The sequence below is a fragment of the Macrotis lagotis genome, chromosome 1 (genome assembly GCF_037893015.1).
Source record: "Macrotis lagotis isolate mMagLag1 chromosome 1, bilby.v1.9.chrom.fasta, whole genome shotgun sequence".
NCBI classification, from domain to species: Eukaryota; Metazoa; Chordata; class Mammalia; order Peramelemorphia; family Peramelidae; genus Macrotis; species Macrotis lagotis.
Window position 1 is genome coordinate 801,627,794 of NC_133658.1, and position 14,743 is coordinate 801,642,536.

At 36.8% G+C, this 14,743-nt stretch overlaps 1 protein-coding gene across 3 annotated transcripts in view; it reads left to right on the forward strand.

Moving 5' to 3' along the window:
• Positions 1-14,743, forward strand: part of UVRAG (UV radiation resistance associated) — a 383,712-nt gene that overhangs the window by 72,935 nt on the left and 296,034 nt on the right. Inside the window, exon 1 of one of the 3 annotated variants that reach the window (XM_074216912.1) lies at positions 740-787. The exons of the other annotated variants lie outside the window; for them this stretch is intronic. The gene's annotated coding sequence lies outside the window, so the exon portion shown is untranslated. Of the gene's footprint in view, positions 1-739; positions 788-14,743 lie in introns of those variants that run through there. 3 annotated transcript variants of the gene reach the window in all.

The following is a 14,743-nucleotide window of genomic DNA, read 5'->3' on the forward strand; positions in this document are numbered from 1 at the left end:
GGCCTCATTGCTATTGCTCGCATAGGACTTTCTTCCAACTGAGCATTTTTATTGGCCATCCCTCATGCCAGGAACTCTTTCCTCCTTATCTATGACTTCTAGCTTTAGTCTTAGCTGAAGTTCCATTTTCTGCAGGAAGTCTTTCCTAGTCCTTAATCCTGGTGATTTTCCTTTTAGATTATCCTCAATTTTTCCTCTTTATATCTTGACTTCCTTTGAATGCCCAACACTTAGGCTTAGCCTTGTGCCTGGCACCTAGTAAGCAATGAATAATTGCTTATTGATTGTTCTTCAGTGTATTAATGTCATTTGGGGTAGACTTTTAAAAATGATTCTTGCTTTGGTTATCTTTAATTGTCATGGAATCCTAGTACAAGGAGGGTACTAAGAATCTTGAAGTTAGATCGGAAGGGGAAGGACCTCATTTTATAAGATAAAGAACTCATTTTATAAGATAAGTTAATTGATGTCTTAAAAGAAGTTTGAAATCTATCCAAGGCAATGTAACTGTTTAGTGGAAGAACTGGGATTAACATCCAGATTTTTTGTCTCCTGATCCAGTGGTACCTATAGTTTTTTTAATGTGACCATTAGCAGTACTCCTGTTGACTTTACCAAGAAGTAATTCAGCAGATGTTTATTAAACTTTTGCTGTGGTGTCTTAAGTTGTGCTTTATAGTAGTGGATACAAAGGTGAAAAATGACCTTGTTTCTGTTTTCAGGGAACTTGTAAGGAGGTTGAAAAAAGTACCATATTTGATGGCAAAGAAGACCCAGGCAAAGTGCTGTAAGAAAATTTGAAGAGAAAATTTAAGTTTTAGATTCAGGTGTAGACATATAACATTAGATACGGGCTGTATTAATGTGGGGCAATCTGAAGTAACATTTTTGTTGGTGCTACCTATTTTCAAATAATAGATAAATTCTCTACAATCATTTTTCCCAATGACCAAATGTTGGGAAAAGGTTAAAAACAGTACTAAAATTTCAGAAATTCAGAGCTGATACAATATGTGAATAGTCTATGTCTTGATTGTGCTGATAAAGTTCAAGTCTGACTTTAAAGTCAGGTAAGAGGATCAAATATTTCTTTGTAAAATGGTAAGAGAATTAGGTAGCTCTAGCTCTGGGGATTTTTCATTTTGTAGTCTGTATGTAGATTTTAATTATCACAAATTAGAGCTATAAGTTGAATAATTGCTCATTCTTATAGCATCTTAACCATTTGCAAAGTACTTTTGTTGGACTAGCTCTTTGAGATAGGCAGGCCAGATATTTTTGAGGCTAAAAATGAGGAAGTGCCCTTTAGAAATTTTATTTTATATCAGTCATTTCCAAACATATCTAGCCCATACATACATATATATCGATCATTTCCATAAATTTGGAAATACATACATACAAATGGCAGCTAAGTGGAGCAGTGGATAGAGCACTGGCCTTGGAGTCAGGAGGATGGGAGTACAAATCCAGCCTCAGACACATACTAGCTGTGTGACCTTGGGCAAGTCACTTGAACCCTGATTGCCTTGCATCCAGGGCCATCTCCACTCATCCTGATTCATATCTGGTCACTGGACATAGATGACTTCAGAGGAGAAAGTGAGGCTGGTAACTTAGCACATCATCCCCTCTAGTTCATGTGCTTGTCATGGCATCGCCTCCCTAATGTTCTGGTCTTCTTTGAGAATGAAGGACAAACATCATCATCACATATATAGTGTTTATTCTCACCCTTTGCCTCCAGTGAGTTGATAAATATATAGAAAGATAGATAAGATTAAGTTTATTTTCATTCTTCACCTCCAATGAGACTTTTCATGACAAAGAAAAACTGTTGATGAAAAACACCTGACGTAGTAATAGCATCTGGCAGTGTAAGCATTATTCCACATTCATAGGCCTCTTACAGACAAGAAGAGAGGAGGGTCAAGAAATATCTAGTCCTAAAAATATTATTTACTAGCTTTGTAAACTTAGGCAAAATATGTCTTTCTTCTGAGGGTAAGGATCCTTAGTTGTAAAATAGAGAAAATACTATCCATTTCCTCTACTCATATAAAATAAGCTTCTTAGCTTGGAATTTAAGACTTTAGTATTCACACTTTTTTTTTTCTGACCACATTTCACTCTGCTCTTGCATTAGAGGTCTTCTTTTGTGTCATGGATTCTTTTGGTTGTCAGTTTCCTTAAGGCTATCAATATCTTTTCAGAATATGATTTTTAAATGAGTAAATTAAATACATTGGATTACAAAGGAAGATAATTATATTAAATTATTATTATCAAAATACTTTTAATATGAGTTTGTAGAACCCAGTTAAGAGCCACTGCTCTAAGGTGGTATGGTGGAAAGTAAGAAAGAAAATATAGAAAATTAAAAGATGGAGGGAAATTCACAAATATTAATTATACTTTTGAATGTGAATAGGATGTATATAGCAGCTCACTTTGTGGTGGCAAACAGCTAGAAATCTCAGAGATTCCCACCCAGACCTAATGTTTTAGGAATGTTCATCTTGTGAATATAAAGTTCAATGATATTTCATATTTCCAATATATTTCAGTGTCTCTCCATGGTTAGACTGTGACCAATATTTAAAAGCACCTTTGCAGGGGACAGCTAGGTGGTGCAGTGGATAGAGCACCGGCCCTGGATTCAGGAGGACCTGAGTTCAAATTCAGCCTCAGACACTTAATACTTACTTAGCTGAGTGACCTTGGGCAAGCTACTTAACCCCATCGCCTTGCAAAAATACTCCCCCCCCAAAAAAAAAAACACCTTTAGGAGTAATGTTAATAATGGCTAATATATTTACATAGTGTTTTCCAAGCATTTTAGATAGATTATCTAATTTGATCCTCTCTAAATCCTTTGAGGGAGATTATAATCTCATTTTTACAGATGAGGAAACTAAGTCTGAGAGTTTAAGTGACTTGCCCAAGGTTAAAAAAAAAAACCACACCTGATAAATGTTTAATCAGAATTTGAACTCATGTCTTCCTGATTTCAAGTCCAATATATTCCATTTATTATGCCACCTAGTGACTTTAGGAAGTTAGATTTGAATTTTTCAAAACTATACTTTCTTCTGTTGTCAGTTAGTAAGTGAATAACTCCCATAGTGAGCAAGATAGTGAATGGTCTAATTTTGGATTAGATATGAAAGAACTGTTTTTATTTATGCACTCACATACATGTTGTAAGTTAAAAGCACAGATTCATGGGCAAGTGTGTGATGAGCTGTAACTGCTAAACAAGGCAGACATTGCTGGCAGCCTTCATTTGTGTTTTTTAAGAGGAAAAATCTTTGTACTTAGAAGGTAGAGAAAAGCTCATTGATAATATATTGGAAACACACATGAAATGAGGCAGCAAGGTTCAGGGGAAAAGAATCAGGTTGGGAGCTCACTGGAGTGGAATCAGTATCTTGAAGGTCTAGTCCAGTGACTTTTCCCCTATGCTTTGATTTTGCACCCCCATTCCCTAGGCTAGGGCTTGGTACATTTCAGGTTCTTAATAAATGCATATAAAATTGATATTTGGAATCAGCAGCTGCCTGGTTTTGAATCTCGTTTTTCACTACCTTTGTTACTTTGGGCAGGTCATTTAACTTCAGCTTTTCAGTTTCTTCATAACTAAAATGAAGTGTTTAAAATATACACAAAGAGCTCTAAATCCTGTGACTTTAACTTAGTGTTCCTGCTTCCTGGTCTACTGATTTTCTTTAGGAATGGAGTGGTTCTAAGTGTATTTTTTTTTGCATTGGCAGAAAGTATGTAATATTATGTTTTATTTTAAACTTGTAGAAATGTTGCTTTCACAGGTTCCAAGATGCCTTTCTGAAAATTGATTACAGGTCTTTAAAAAAGATTGTGAATCTGATTGTGATTGCTGATTGTGCTTAAGGGTATATGATATTGTTGAATGCATTCACTTTTGCTTGAGGGGTTTTCCTTAAACTTCAGGCTGGGTAGTGGGTAATTGAAGGGAGAGGCATTTATGATTATAGTGAAATCTGGAGATCCACTTGCATCATTTTCTAAAAGGCAGATTTGCTCAGGGAGCTGTAGTACTATGTATTAATTCATTTATAGAATTTAAAGCTAGAAGAGGATTTAAAATCTAACTACTAGTCAGTCCAAGTGCCTCATTTTTCAGAGGAAGAAATAGATAGATGAGTTGATTGAATTGCCCAGAGTCATATAAAGAGCAGTCATAGAGAAGAGATTTAGGGATGAGTCTTTTGACTGGTGCTCTCTTCACACATTTATCTTTTAGACATTTATTAAGTGCTTATAATGTAGACAATGTACTACGTTAGGCTGTGGAGGCTAAAGAGACAGCTAAACCAAGGATCTTGTCCTCAAGAAGGTGACAGTATACATATTATGATATCATCAACTAGTACTGATAATTTCTTTTTACAGGTAAGAAAATTAGATTTTGTGGCTTGCCCAAAGCTTTTAATGGTCAGTGATAGTGTACATGTGTTATTGTCCTTTGGATTACTCTTTCTTCCCTTAGGTCTTAGGATCATTGACCTAGAACTGAAAGGGTCTTTAATAATGATTTCATAGAACCCCCCCACCTCCATTTTAAAGCTAAGGATATTGAGTCTTCAAAATGCCGGGGATTTGCCCATGAGGCAGAGCAGGGACTTGAACTCAAAGCCCTCTGCCTCTAGAGCCAGTGTTCTTTTTGCTCTCTTTTGACCTCCCCCCTACCTCCCACCCCTTTGCCTGTCACTCTGGTGACCCAAAGAAATGTGTTCACCTGACCTAGACTGTCCAGATGCATGGGAGCATTCACTTTTCTTACTAGAACCTCCACTTGAATTCTAGTGCATTCTCATACCTCAGCACTGCTTGAGTTAGAATCTATCTCTGTCTTCCTTGGTGTCCCCTCCTTAACACCCCCTTTTAAAAAAACCCACCTCATCACTAGGAAACTCATCTTCTTGGTAATTTCATCAGTTTTGGCCCTCAAATCCCATCAACAGTCCCAGTAGCCTCTGTTCCTTTGATTAGTGGAATGAATTTAAAGAAAAGAAGTATCAGAAGCTCAGTCAACTCAATTTCCCATCACCTTCACTACTTGGACTTAATTCTACCATTATCATGCTCCCTATGGGTTCTGTCCCCCCCCCCCCAATACCCCACTTTTAAGCTTCTTTTTGTGTTTTTCTCCCTGTTAGGTTGTAAGCTCTGTGGAGGCAGACTTCTTTTCCCTCCTTACTCTCCCCATCCCCAGGTTAGCACAGATCTGAAAAAGATCTGTGGTTTTTAGCACTTTGCAGGATAGAGGTCTCAACCTGTCTTATGGCAGACAGAAGAAGCTGACATGGTTTTTGATGATATAGGGAGTGAGTGCCCAGGTTTGGGAAAGTTATGTGATTTGTTCAACTCTGGGCACTGCGTTTTAGGAAAGACATTGGAACTGGGAGATTAATCATAATTATGAAGAGCTTGGGAATCCTTCCATAGGAGAATTCATTGAAGTGATTGTACAGTAGTAGTAGGATGAGACAAGGAAGTAGTGGTGGTTGTAAAGGTTTAGCAGTTACAGGATTTAGAACTGGAAAGAATTTTAGAAGTTATTTAGTATGACCTTTTCATTTTACAGATGGGAAAACAGAAGCCAAGAAAGATATTAAGTGGCTTATCCCAGTCACTCACTAGTAAGTAGCAATGCTGAGATTTGGGGGGAGAAAAAAAAAGAGTCATAGTGTTCTGAAACTGCCTTAGTCAGAGCAGGGTTATGAATCCTTTTAGCTGTTTATAAATTGTAAAGCATGGCAAGTTAGAACTTGTTTGTCTTAGATGTTGCAGTGGTGAACTAATGATGTTAGTAATTCTGTAATTCTGAACTTTAAACATTTATTGTATGCTTTAAAATGTAGGGTGACAGATGCAGTAAAATTAGGGTTATTATTATCCTGTTAAGGTAGTGGTTTTCAGACTTTATGTAGGCTTAAAGTACACTTAGATTCCATAGCTTATGTGTATTGCAAGGCTACATGATCTCATCAGGGTGGACACTCTTTCCCTTAGTGGATCTTATTAGACAATATTTATGAATTGCTTTAGCAGGGGAAAAAAATCATTAACTGGTGGCCAGTATTCTGGAAATGAATCCTTCCTAATTTTGCTAGTATGGCCTGTAAATAACAGACAAGTAGTCCATTTAAGGACTCTTTTTAGATAGATCATTTAAAAAGAGTTGCATCAGGTTCTGTGTTGAGTGTTAAGAATACACATATAAGTAAGGGAGATGGTCTTTGCTTTTGGTTGGTTCTTGTTCTTTGTCATCAAAGACCAAAATGACATCATTGTGTTTGAGACAAATTACCATGTGTCCAGCTGTGTCTGATCAGACCAATATAAGCTCAGAATGCTCTGCCACAGGCTGGGCACAAATAGTCCATGTGAACAGCTGGGATGGGTACTCTGAATTTACAGATGTCACATTTCCTTTGAACTGCTTCAATTCTACCTTCTGCATAGAGTGCAGCACCTTCACTGATGAGGGCATGCCATGCTAAGTGGTCCTGTGCCAGTGTCTCCCATGCTATACCATCAATTCTAGTTATGTCCCAGTATCAATTTTTGCCCTGTGTGAGTTCTTCATAAAATAATTTTTTTTTTTGGCAAGCTTATGTCTAGCATCTAACAACTTGTCCAGCCCATAGCACTCTCTGTAGTAATGTCGGAATACTAGACAGTTTAGCTCAAGAAAGGACTTCAGTGTCTGGTATTTTCTCCTGCCAGGTGATCTTCAGAATCTTCCTAACACAATTTGAATGGAAGTGATTCAGTTTCCTGACATGTCCCAGGATTCACAGGCAGATAGCAGTAAGGTCAGCACATCAGCTCTATAGACCTTCAGTTTGATAGTCAGTTGAAATACCTCTTTTCTCCCATATTTTCATTTGGAACCTCCCAAATACTGAGCTAGCTCTGGCAATGCGAGTGTCAACCTCCTTGTCAAGTGAACTTGTCCACAGTTTTTGTTGTAATCCATGATTTCACATGGCTTAAGAAGCACCTGAGTTTTCATGGTGTTAATTGTTAGGCCAATATGAGCACAAACAGCTGAGAATCTATCCATACTTCATTGCATCTCAGCTTCAGAGGAAGCTTTGTAAACAGAGGATCATGTACCAACACTCTGTCTACTTTGGTCTTGGCTTGTAGCCTTTTCAAGTTGAAGAATTTGCTATCAGTGTGGCAGCTTACCTTGAGGCCATGTTTATCCTTAGTGAAAGTGTTTGATAACATGACTGAAAACATCATGCTGAAAACTATGGGAGCAAGGATACATCCTTATTTTACTACATTGGTTACTGGGAAATCTCAAGAGCATCATCCACTATCCAGAACCCGGGTAAGCATACTGTCATGGAACTGACGTACAATACTGATGAACTTCTCTGGGCAACCACATTTTGACATAATTTTCCATAAATCCTCATGACTGATGGTATCAAAGGCCTTGGTCAGATCTGCAAATGTTATATACTGTTCTGTTCCTGAAATTTTTTTCTGGACTTGTCAGGCAGCAAACTGTTCCTCTACCCTTTCTGAAGCTACAGTGACTCTCAGGAAGGTGACCAATTTCCAGGTAAAGGATCAGCCTATTGAGAAGGACTGTGGCAAGGATCTCACCAGCAGTGACTAAAAGAGAAATATCCCTGTGATTGTCACAGAGCAATCTATTTCTTTTAGCTTTATAGAGATGTATGATGGAGGCATCCTTGAATTCTTGGGGGATAACAGCTTCATGCCATATAGCCTGGAAAATTTCAGTAAGTTTTTGGATGAGTATTGGACCACTCACCTTGTTGACTTCAGCTGGAAAAGAATCTGCACTAGGCACTTCATCACTTGAAAGGAGCTTAATGGCATCAAAACCTCTTCTTCAATTGGAACTTCAGCTAAGGACTGATTGACTTCAGCTTGAGAACAGTGGCTTCTGCATTGATTGATGATGGTCTGTTAAGAACACTATGGAAGTATTCAGGAACATGTCCATATCATTAAGCAATGTGGATTCATCAGCACTGAGTAGTTGAGGTACAACATATGTCTTTGGCCCATAAATAACCTTCAGGGCATCATAAAAACATTTTGTTTTGTTACTGTTTGCAAAAAACTGAATTTCATCTTCCTTCTTACTGGGCCAAGAGTCCTGCATCTCTCTAAGCTTAGCTTGTACTTTATTTTTGATGGAATTAAATGCTGCCTTCTTAGAAATGGATAAACTATCCTGCTGGTAAACTCAGTGGAGTTGTCATTTTTTTGTTTAGCAACTTCTTTTTCATCAAACCAGTCTTGGTGTTTGTGAGTGTTCTGGCCCAGATGAGCAAATGCAGTGATGTACACCAGATCTCTGAAAGCTGCCCTCTCCTTTTCTGTTCCACTGTTGCCTTAGGTGTGTTGGTTCAATTTTCCCTCCAAGTTAGCCACAAACTGTTACTGTTCAGAGAGACACTCTAATCTCTTGACATTAATTCTTCTGGTATTCATTTTGCCTTGGGGCCTCTGCTTTGATTGAAAATGAATATTTAGCTTAAAGAGGATGACTCTGATCAATCCAACCCTCTGCACCACACATTGTTTTTGTCACTCTCACATCTTGTCTGTCTCTTCTCCTTACAATCATCATATAGTCTAATAGATTGACAGTGTTTGCTATGAGGTGCATCCAGGAAGTTTTACTGCATTTAGGTAAAGGAAAAGACAATGTTTGTGATGAGGAGGTCATGAAATGCACACACGTCTTCAGTAGAAGGTAACGTTGCTGTTTCCAACTCCTTTCTTGCCAAGGACTCTCTGCCATGTCTGGTAATCTGAGCTCACTCTAGCATTAAAGTCACCTGCCATTTTTCCTCATCCAGTGAAGTATATATAAAGCAGGTTACTCATAAATCAAGGTTCAACTGTGTATCCAAAGGGGAAAACCTGCTATAAAATGCTTGATTATTCAGTCTCTGTCTGAAGACCTCCAAAGAAGGGGAACCTACACCTCTTAATGTATCCATTCTGCTTTTGGACTTTTTGGAAGTTTTTTCTTGACCTTTGCAATGTCAGCTGATTTTCAGAGTCTGGCCCTTGAGGGCAAAAAAAAAAAAAAAAAAAAAACCAGCTAATCTCTTTGACCAAAAAGAGATTTCTTTTACTAAAAAAAAAAGTCTCATCTCTCTTTTATCTATCTATCCTGGTCCCTTACTTCTGTCCATTCCTCCTTCCTTTTCTCCCTTCCCTCCTGCTCCTAAGTTAAATATATTCCCAGTTCCTTAAACCTGTCCTCATATGACATGGACTCAAGATTCTTAACCATTCTGGTTGCCCTCCTTCTGCATACTCATCAGGTAATCAATCAATTCCAGCAGTTATGCTGCCTAGAATTTAATAGGATGTATATTAGGTTATAGTATGATAAGAGTAAAGAGGGATTGTCACCAGCATATTCCTGAAGGCTATGTTTTTTTTCAATGCAATTTAGCTTTTTGGACTATTACATTTCTTTTTCATTGAGTTTACACTTCACGAAAACATCCAGTTTTTTCCCTCAGCCAAAACCTATCTCACTATGTTTCTCTTACTCTATAACTCATAATGGTGATTTTTTTTGCATTCATATGTAAAGTTTTACATTTAGCCTTTACTGTGTTTCATTTAAATATATTCAATCAGGGCATCTAGGTGGCTCAGTGGATAAAGCACTGGCCCTGGAGTCAGGGGTACCTGGGTTCAAATCCGGTCTCAGACACTTAATAATTACCTAGCTGTGTGGCCTTAACCACATTTGCCTTGCAAAAAAAAAAAACCTAAAAAAAATAAATATATTCAATTCTACAGCCTATCAAGATATTAACTTTGTTATCTAATATGTTAGTTATTTCTCCTATGTGTTATTTGTAAACTGGATGAGCTTGTCGTCTATGCTTTTTGTCCAAATCATTGATAGTAAAGATTAAATAACAGAATTTCAAACATAGAATCCTTGGGACAGTGCCTTGGAGACCTCCTATTATATATGTAATAGTTGTATATATGACCTTTTAAGGGTTCTATGTGGTCAGTAGTCATTGAACATCATTTATTAAATGCTTACTGTATTTTAGACAGAAACTTGTCTAGGAGAATGTTTTTTCCTGCTTACTTGTTTCTAATTTTAACTGCATTGTTTTTGTGCAAAAAAATTTGAACTTTATATAATCTTCTTATATTACTTATTCCCATCTCATCATCTGTCTCTCCCAACTGCTCAGCAATAAGCAGCCCAGTCCAAAGCTTAAGAAATTCTAGTCCTTGTGGCAAGAACAGTTTCACCTTTGACTCCTCCAGGAATACTGAAAAATCTTATCCTTAATTGATGCTTGCTTACAATATGGCACAGAAAAATTGTGGTCCTTCTTATTCTTACCTTATCTAGGTTTTCCTGGGATATATACCAGCTAGTTATTTCTATCAACCTTTAATCCCTTCTTTTAATTCTCATTATCTCAAGTTCCATTTACCTCGGTATGATATAAACTCTTAATAGTCTGAACAGTATAAATGGAATCAATTATTTCAGTCTCTTCCCAAGATTATATCCAATTTATAATAGCATGCTTAGTGGAGGCATGATATGCATATCATGTTCAGCTCAACTGTTTTTTCGGATTCATTGTTCTTTGTAAGAGTCAGAGATTGTCACAACAGGAGCATCCCGCAGATGTTCTGCACTAGTACCCCATAGAACTTTTTTTCAACAGTGCTAACATCAGTATGAAAAAAAATGCAGTTTACTCACACAAATGCTGCAGTAGTTGCCACATAGGATGTGATACAACCCGAAACTACCTCAATATATTGGCAGTCAATAGCTGTAAAGAATCTCATTAAAAAAGAAAATATACAAAACACTTTCATATCCACCAAAGCCGTAAAATTGAAAGATTAAGTATAAGTGCAATATTTGTCCCAGGACTTTTTGGCAGCTCGTACATGAAGTTTCATTTCAGAATGCACAAATATATCTCTGTTGTTATTCTAGCTTTCTGCTAGCTTCTTCCATTTTATAGATGAATTCATCTGATTCATAGTCACTACTATTAATTACATATTTCTAAAAACTTTGTTCTTGTTTGTTCCTTTCTTTTGCTCCATTTTAGAAAGGAGAAGATGAAGAAAGAAATGTGTTCAGCACTAGTGGTTAGTGCTTTATGCAGTTGGCCTTCCTTCCCTGATCCCCTCTCTGTCTCTGTTTCTGCTTCTCTCTGTTTCAGGTGATGTCCTTCTTCCTAGCCTTTGAATAGTTTTTTTTTTTAATATCCCTGTTGTGGTATTGAAACTCCCTATCCCTTCCTTACTGTTTCTTCCCTAATGGATTTTTCCCCCCTCATTTTTCCTGTAAGTTCATTAGAGCATGCTAATACTCCTGCCAGACTCCCATGTCTTTTTTAATGTCATGGTTCTTTGGACCATGCTATTTGTGCCCTTGAGGTCACATATGTTTATCTTTCTCTATTAGAATTATAGTCACCCTTAATTGCTTAAATCTATTTACCGGTTTATCTTTCTTTTAATTCTTGAGTTTGTATTTCAAAATTAAACTTTATTGAACTAGTCAGTGAACTAGGGTGTTTTAATGCCTACTATGTGTTAGGTACTGTTCTATGTGTATGTAATGCAAAGACAAAAGATAGTCCTCGATCTCAAGAAATTTACAGTCTAATGGAGGAGAGAGATGGAAATAGTCATGCACATACAAAATATTTATTACAGGATCAATTAATTAGCAAAGAGAAGGCTTCAGCATTAAGAAGGATTCAGAAGTCTTCTTGCAGAAATCTGACTTCAGGCAAGCCAGATGGCAGAAATAAGGAATGAGGGCTTTTCAGATTTCAGGGATAGCCAGAGAAAATTCATGAAACTAAAGATAGAGTATCTTGTTTAAGTATTAGCAGCAAGGTAGTGTGTCATAGGATCACTGTATAGATGGGAGATGTAAGGTGTAAGAAGACTGAAAAGCAGCCTGGAGTTAATAGGTTACCACTGGAGTTTATTGAATAGTGTAATGATAGGGTTAGACTTACATGTTAGGAATATCAATTTGATATCTGTGTGGAGGATTGTATTGGAGTAGAAAGAGATTTTTGAGGTATGTACCAGGAAGTGAAGTATTAAAGAGGAAAAGGAGGACTCTTTGAGAGTTGCAATAAAAGTAGAATGTATAGGACTTGTCAATAAATTGGATATAATGGAGTGAGAGAGTGAAGAGTTCAAGATAACATTGAGGTTGTGAACCTGGGTGACTAGGAGGATAGTGGTACTCTGGACTGTAATAGAGAAGTTAAGAAGAGGGGATTATAAGTTAAGATCTCTGCATTTTGAGTTTAATATACCAAGGAGATTATGAGTTTGACATGTTCAATAAACAGTGGGGGTTGCAAGACTGGACGTCAAGAAAGAGGTTAGGTCTGGACAAATAAATCATGCCTTCATAGATTCATGCCTCAAGATGGTTAGCTGATATTACCAAGTGCAGTAATATAGAGGAGAAGAATGAGAATTTAAGATGGAATCTTTGGGGGGGATGCCTCACATATTTAATGGGTTAATTAGATGGGGAAAGGAAAACTGAAGCAGTCAGACAGGTAGGAGGAGAACCAAAAGAAAGCAATATTATGAAAACCTAGAGAGAAGAGAACATCAAGGAGGAGACTGACAGTGTCAAAAGCTACAGAGAAGTCAGGAAGGATTGAAGAGTTGAGTGAGAAAAGTTTATTAGATTTGGTAATTAAGAAATCATTGGTAACTTGGAGAGAACCAATTGACTGAGATCAGAATACAGACTGCAGAGAGTTAAGAAGGGAATGAGAGGAAAGGGAAGTGGAGGCATCATTTGGAGACAGCTTTCTCAAGGAGTTTAATTTAAAAAGGAAGACAAGCTATCCCATAAGTGGGGATGGGTAAAAATCAAGGTGTTTTTTTTTTTTGTCACTAATGCATGAAAAAACATCTATTTTATCAAAAAATCATTTTTTTCTAAGTAAATTCTCCTTCATTGTAATCCTATATTTTTTACCTTTTAGAATATTAAAGTTCTAATAATAATAATAAAGTTCTAATAATAATATAAGTTCTCTCCTTGATAAAATATGCAATTTATATCCACTTGCCAAATTTTGTGTAATCCTTTTGACTTCTTCATATTTGTTTTTTTTTCCTGGGGTCTTGCAATGTTTTTCATATTCTCTGGAAACTCAGAATTCTGGCAATAACATTCATCGGTCTTTTCCTTTTAATATTTCTTTTAGAGAATCAGTGAATTCTTTCTAACTCCCCCTTTTTGCATTCTGGTTTCATTGATCTGGGCAGTTTTGACTCACAATTTTCTGAAATTTTGTGTACAGGCTTTATTTCTATTTTTGGATCATGTTTTTTCGAGAGTAAATGATTTAAATTACATCTCTTTGGCCTAACATTATTTTTATGTGCTAACTTACATTTTCTCTTCAATTTTTTGGTCTTTTGACTTTGTAAAATTTCTTGTTGTGTCCCAGAGTTATTAACTTTTGTTTGGTCCTTTCTAATTTTCAGGCAGTCTGTTGCTTAAATAGGTTTTAAAAAAATGTTTTAATTGTCAACTTCAAATTCTCCTTTCTTACCCATTGAGAAGGTAGTAAGTAATATATTGGATAAAGTTTTTTTTTTAAAGTCAAATCTTCTTGTTCTAAACTCTAAATTTTACTTTCAGATATTTCTTTTAGAACTTTAATTTGTTAGTTTTTTTCCTCTAGAGTGAAAATTTCATTTATAATATAATTTTTAAAATCTTCCTTTCTTCCAGGAAATTTAGGTGATTTTTAAAATTTTTCCTTGTAGATGTCATGAAGTTATTTTTCTTCTAGAGTTGTATTTTTGGGTAACCTTGGCCCTATTAAACACTCATTACCCTTTTTTGTCTTTTTTATTTACTTATTCTTCCCAAATCACTTCCTGAATTGGATTTTTTTTGATAGATCTATACTGAATATTTTTTTTCAGAAATAATATTGGGTTCTGATTTGACTTTGGTGATAACCTGCAGTCCTGATCTTGCTTTCTCTGGTTGCTGAGTGCTATATACTCAGAGATTTCAGGGCTATTTCCAACTAGAAGCTGCACATTTTTAGCATTTCCTAACTTGATAAGGGAGGGAGGGCATGGTCTGGCTGCTCTCTGTCTCGTCTGAATTTTTGAATTTCTCACCCTAATTTGGGTCTGGATAGCACAGCTTGCCCTAGTTGGAGCTTCAGCACATAACTGCTCACCTCCAACCTGTCAAGCTAGGTGGAAGCTCTGCGAAATGGCAGGCCCAATTCAGTTGGGTGTTGGATCTGTGATCTTGCTCTGGTCTCAGTGAGAAAGCTGTAGACTCTTCTCTGTTCTCTGTTCCCTTACCTGGTACACAACTCTAAGCTAGAGGACTCAGCCTCAATCTTTGCTGGAAGGCTCTGATACAAAACTCATGTAATCAGTGACCCAGCTGTGTGCTTGCCCATGTGCTTCCTGGCTCAGGAAAGAAGCTGATGGTCCAGCTTCTTTCTATTTGGATCCAAGACTCCCTTTCATTTTCTCTCTTTAAAAGTCTTCCTTCCTTTCACCTTTACTCTCATTTAATCCATCAATCCTTTGCAGTATAGCTTCTGATCTCATTTTTTAATTGAAATTCCTCTCCTCAAATTACCAGTGATCTCTTCATTAG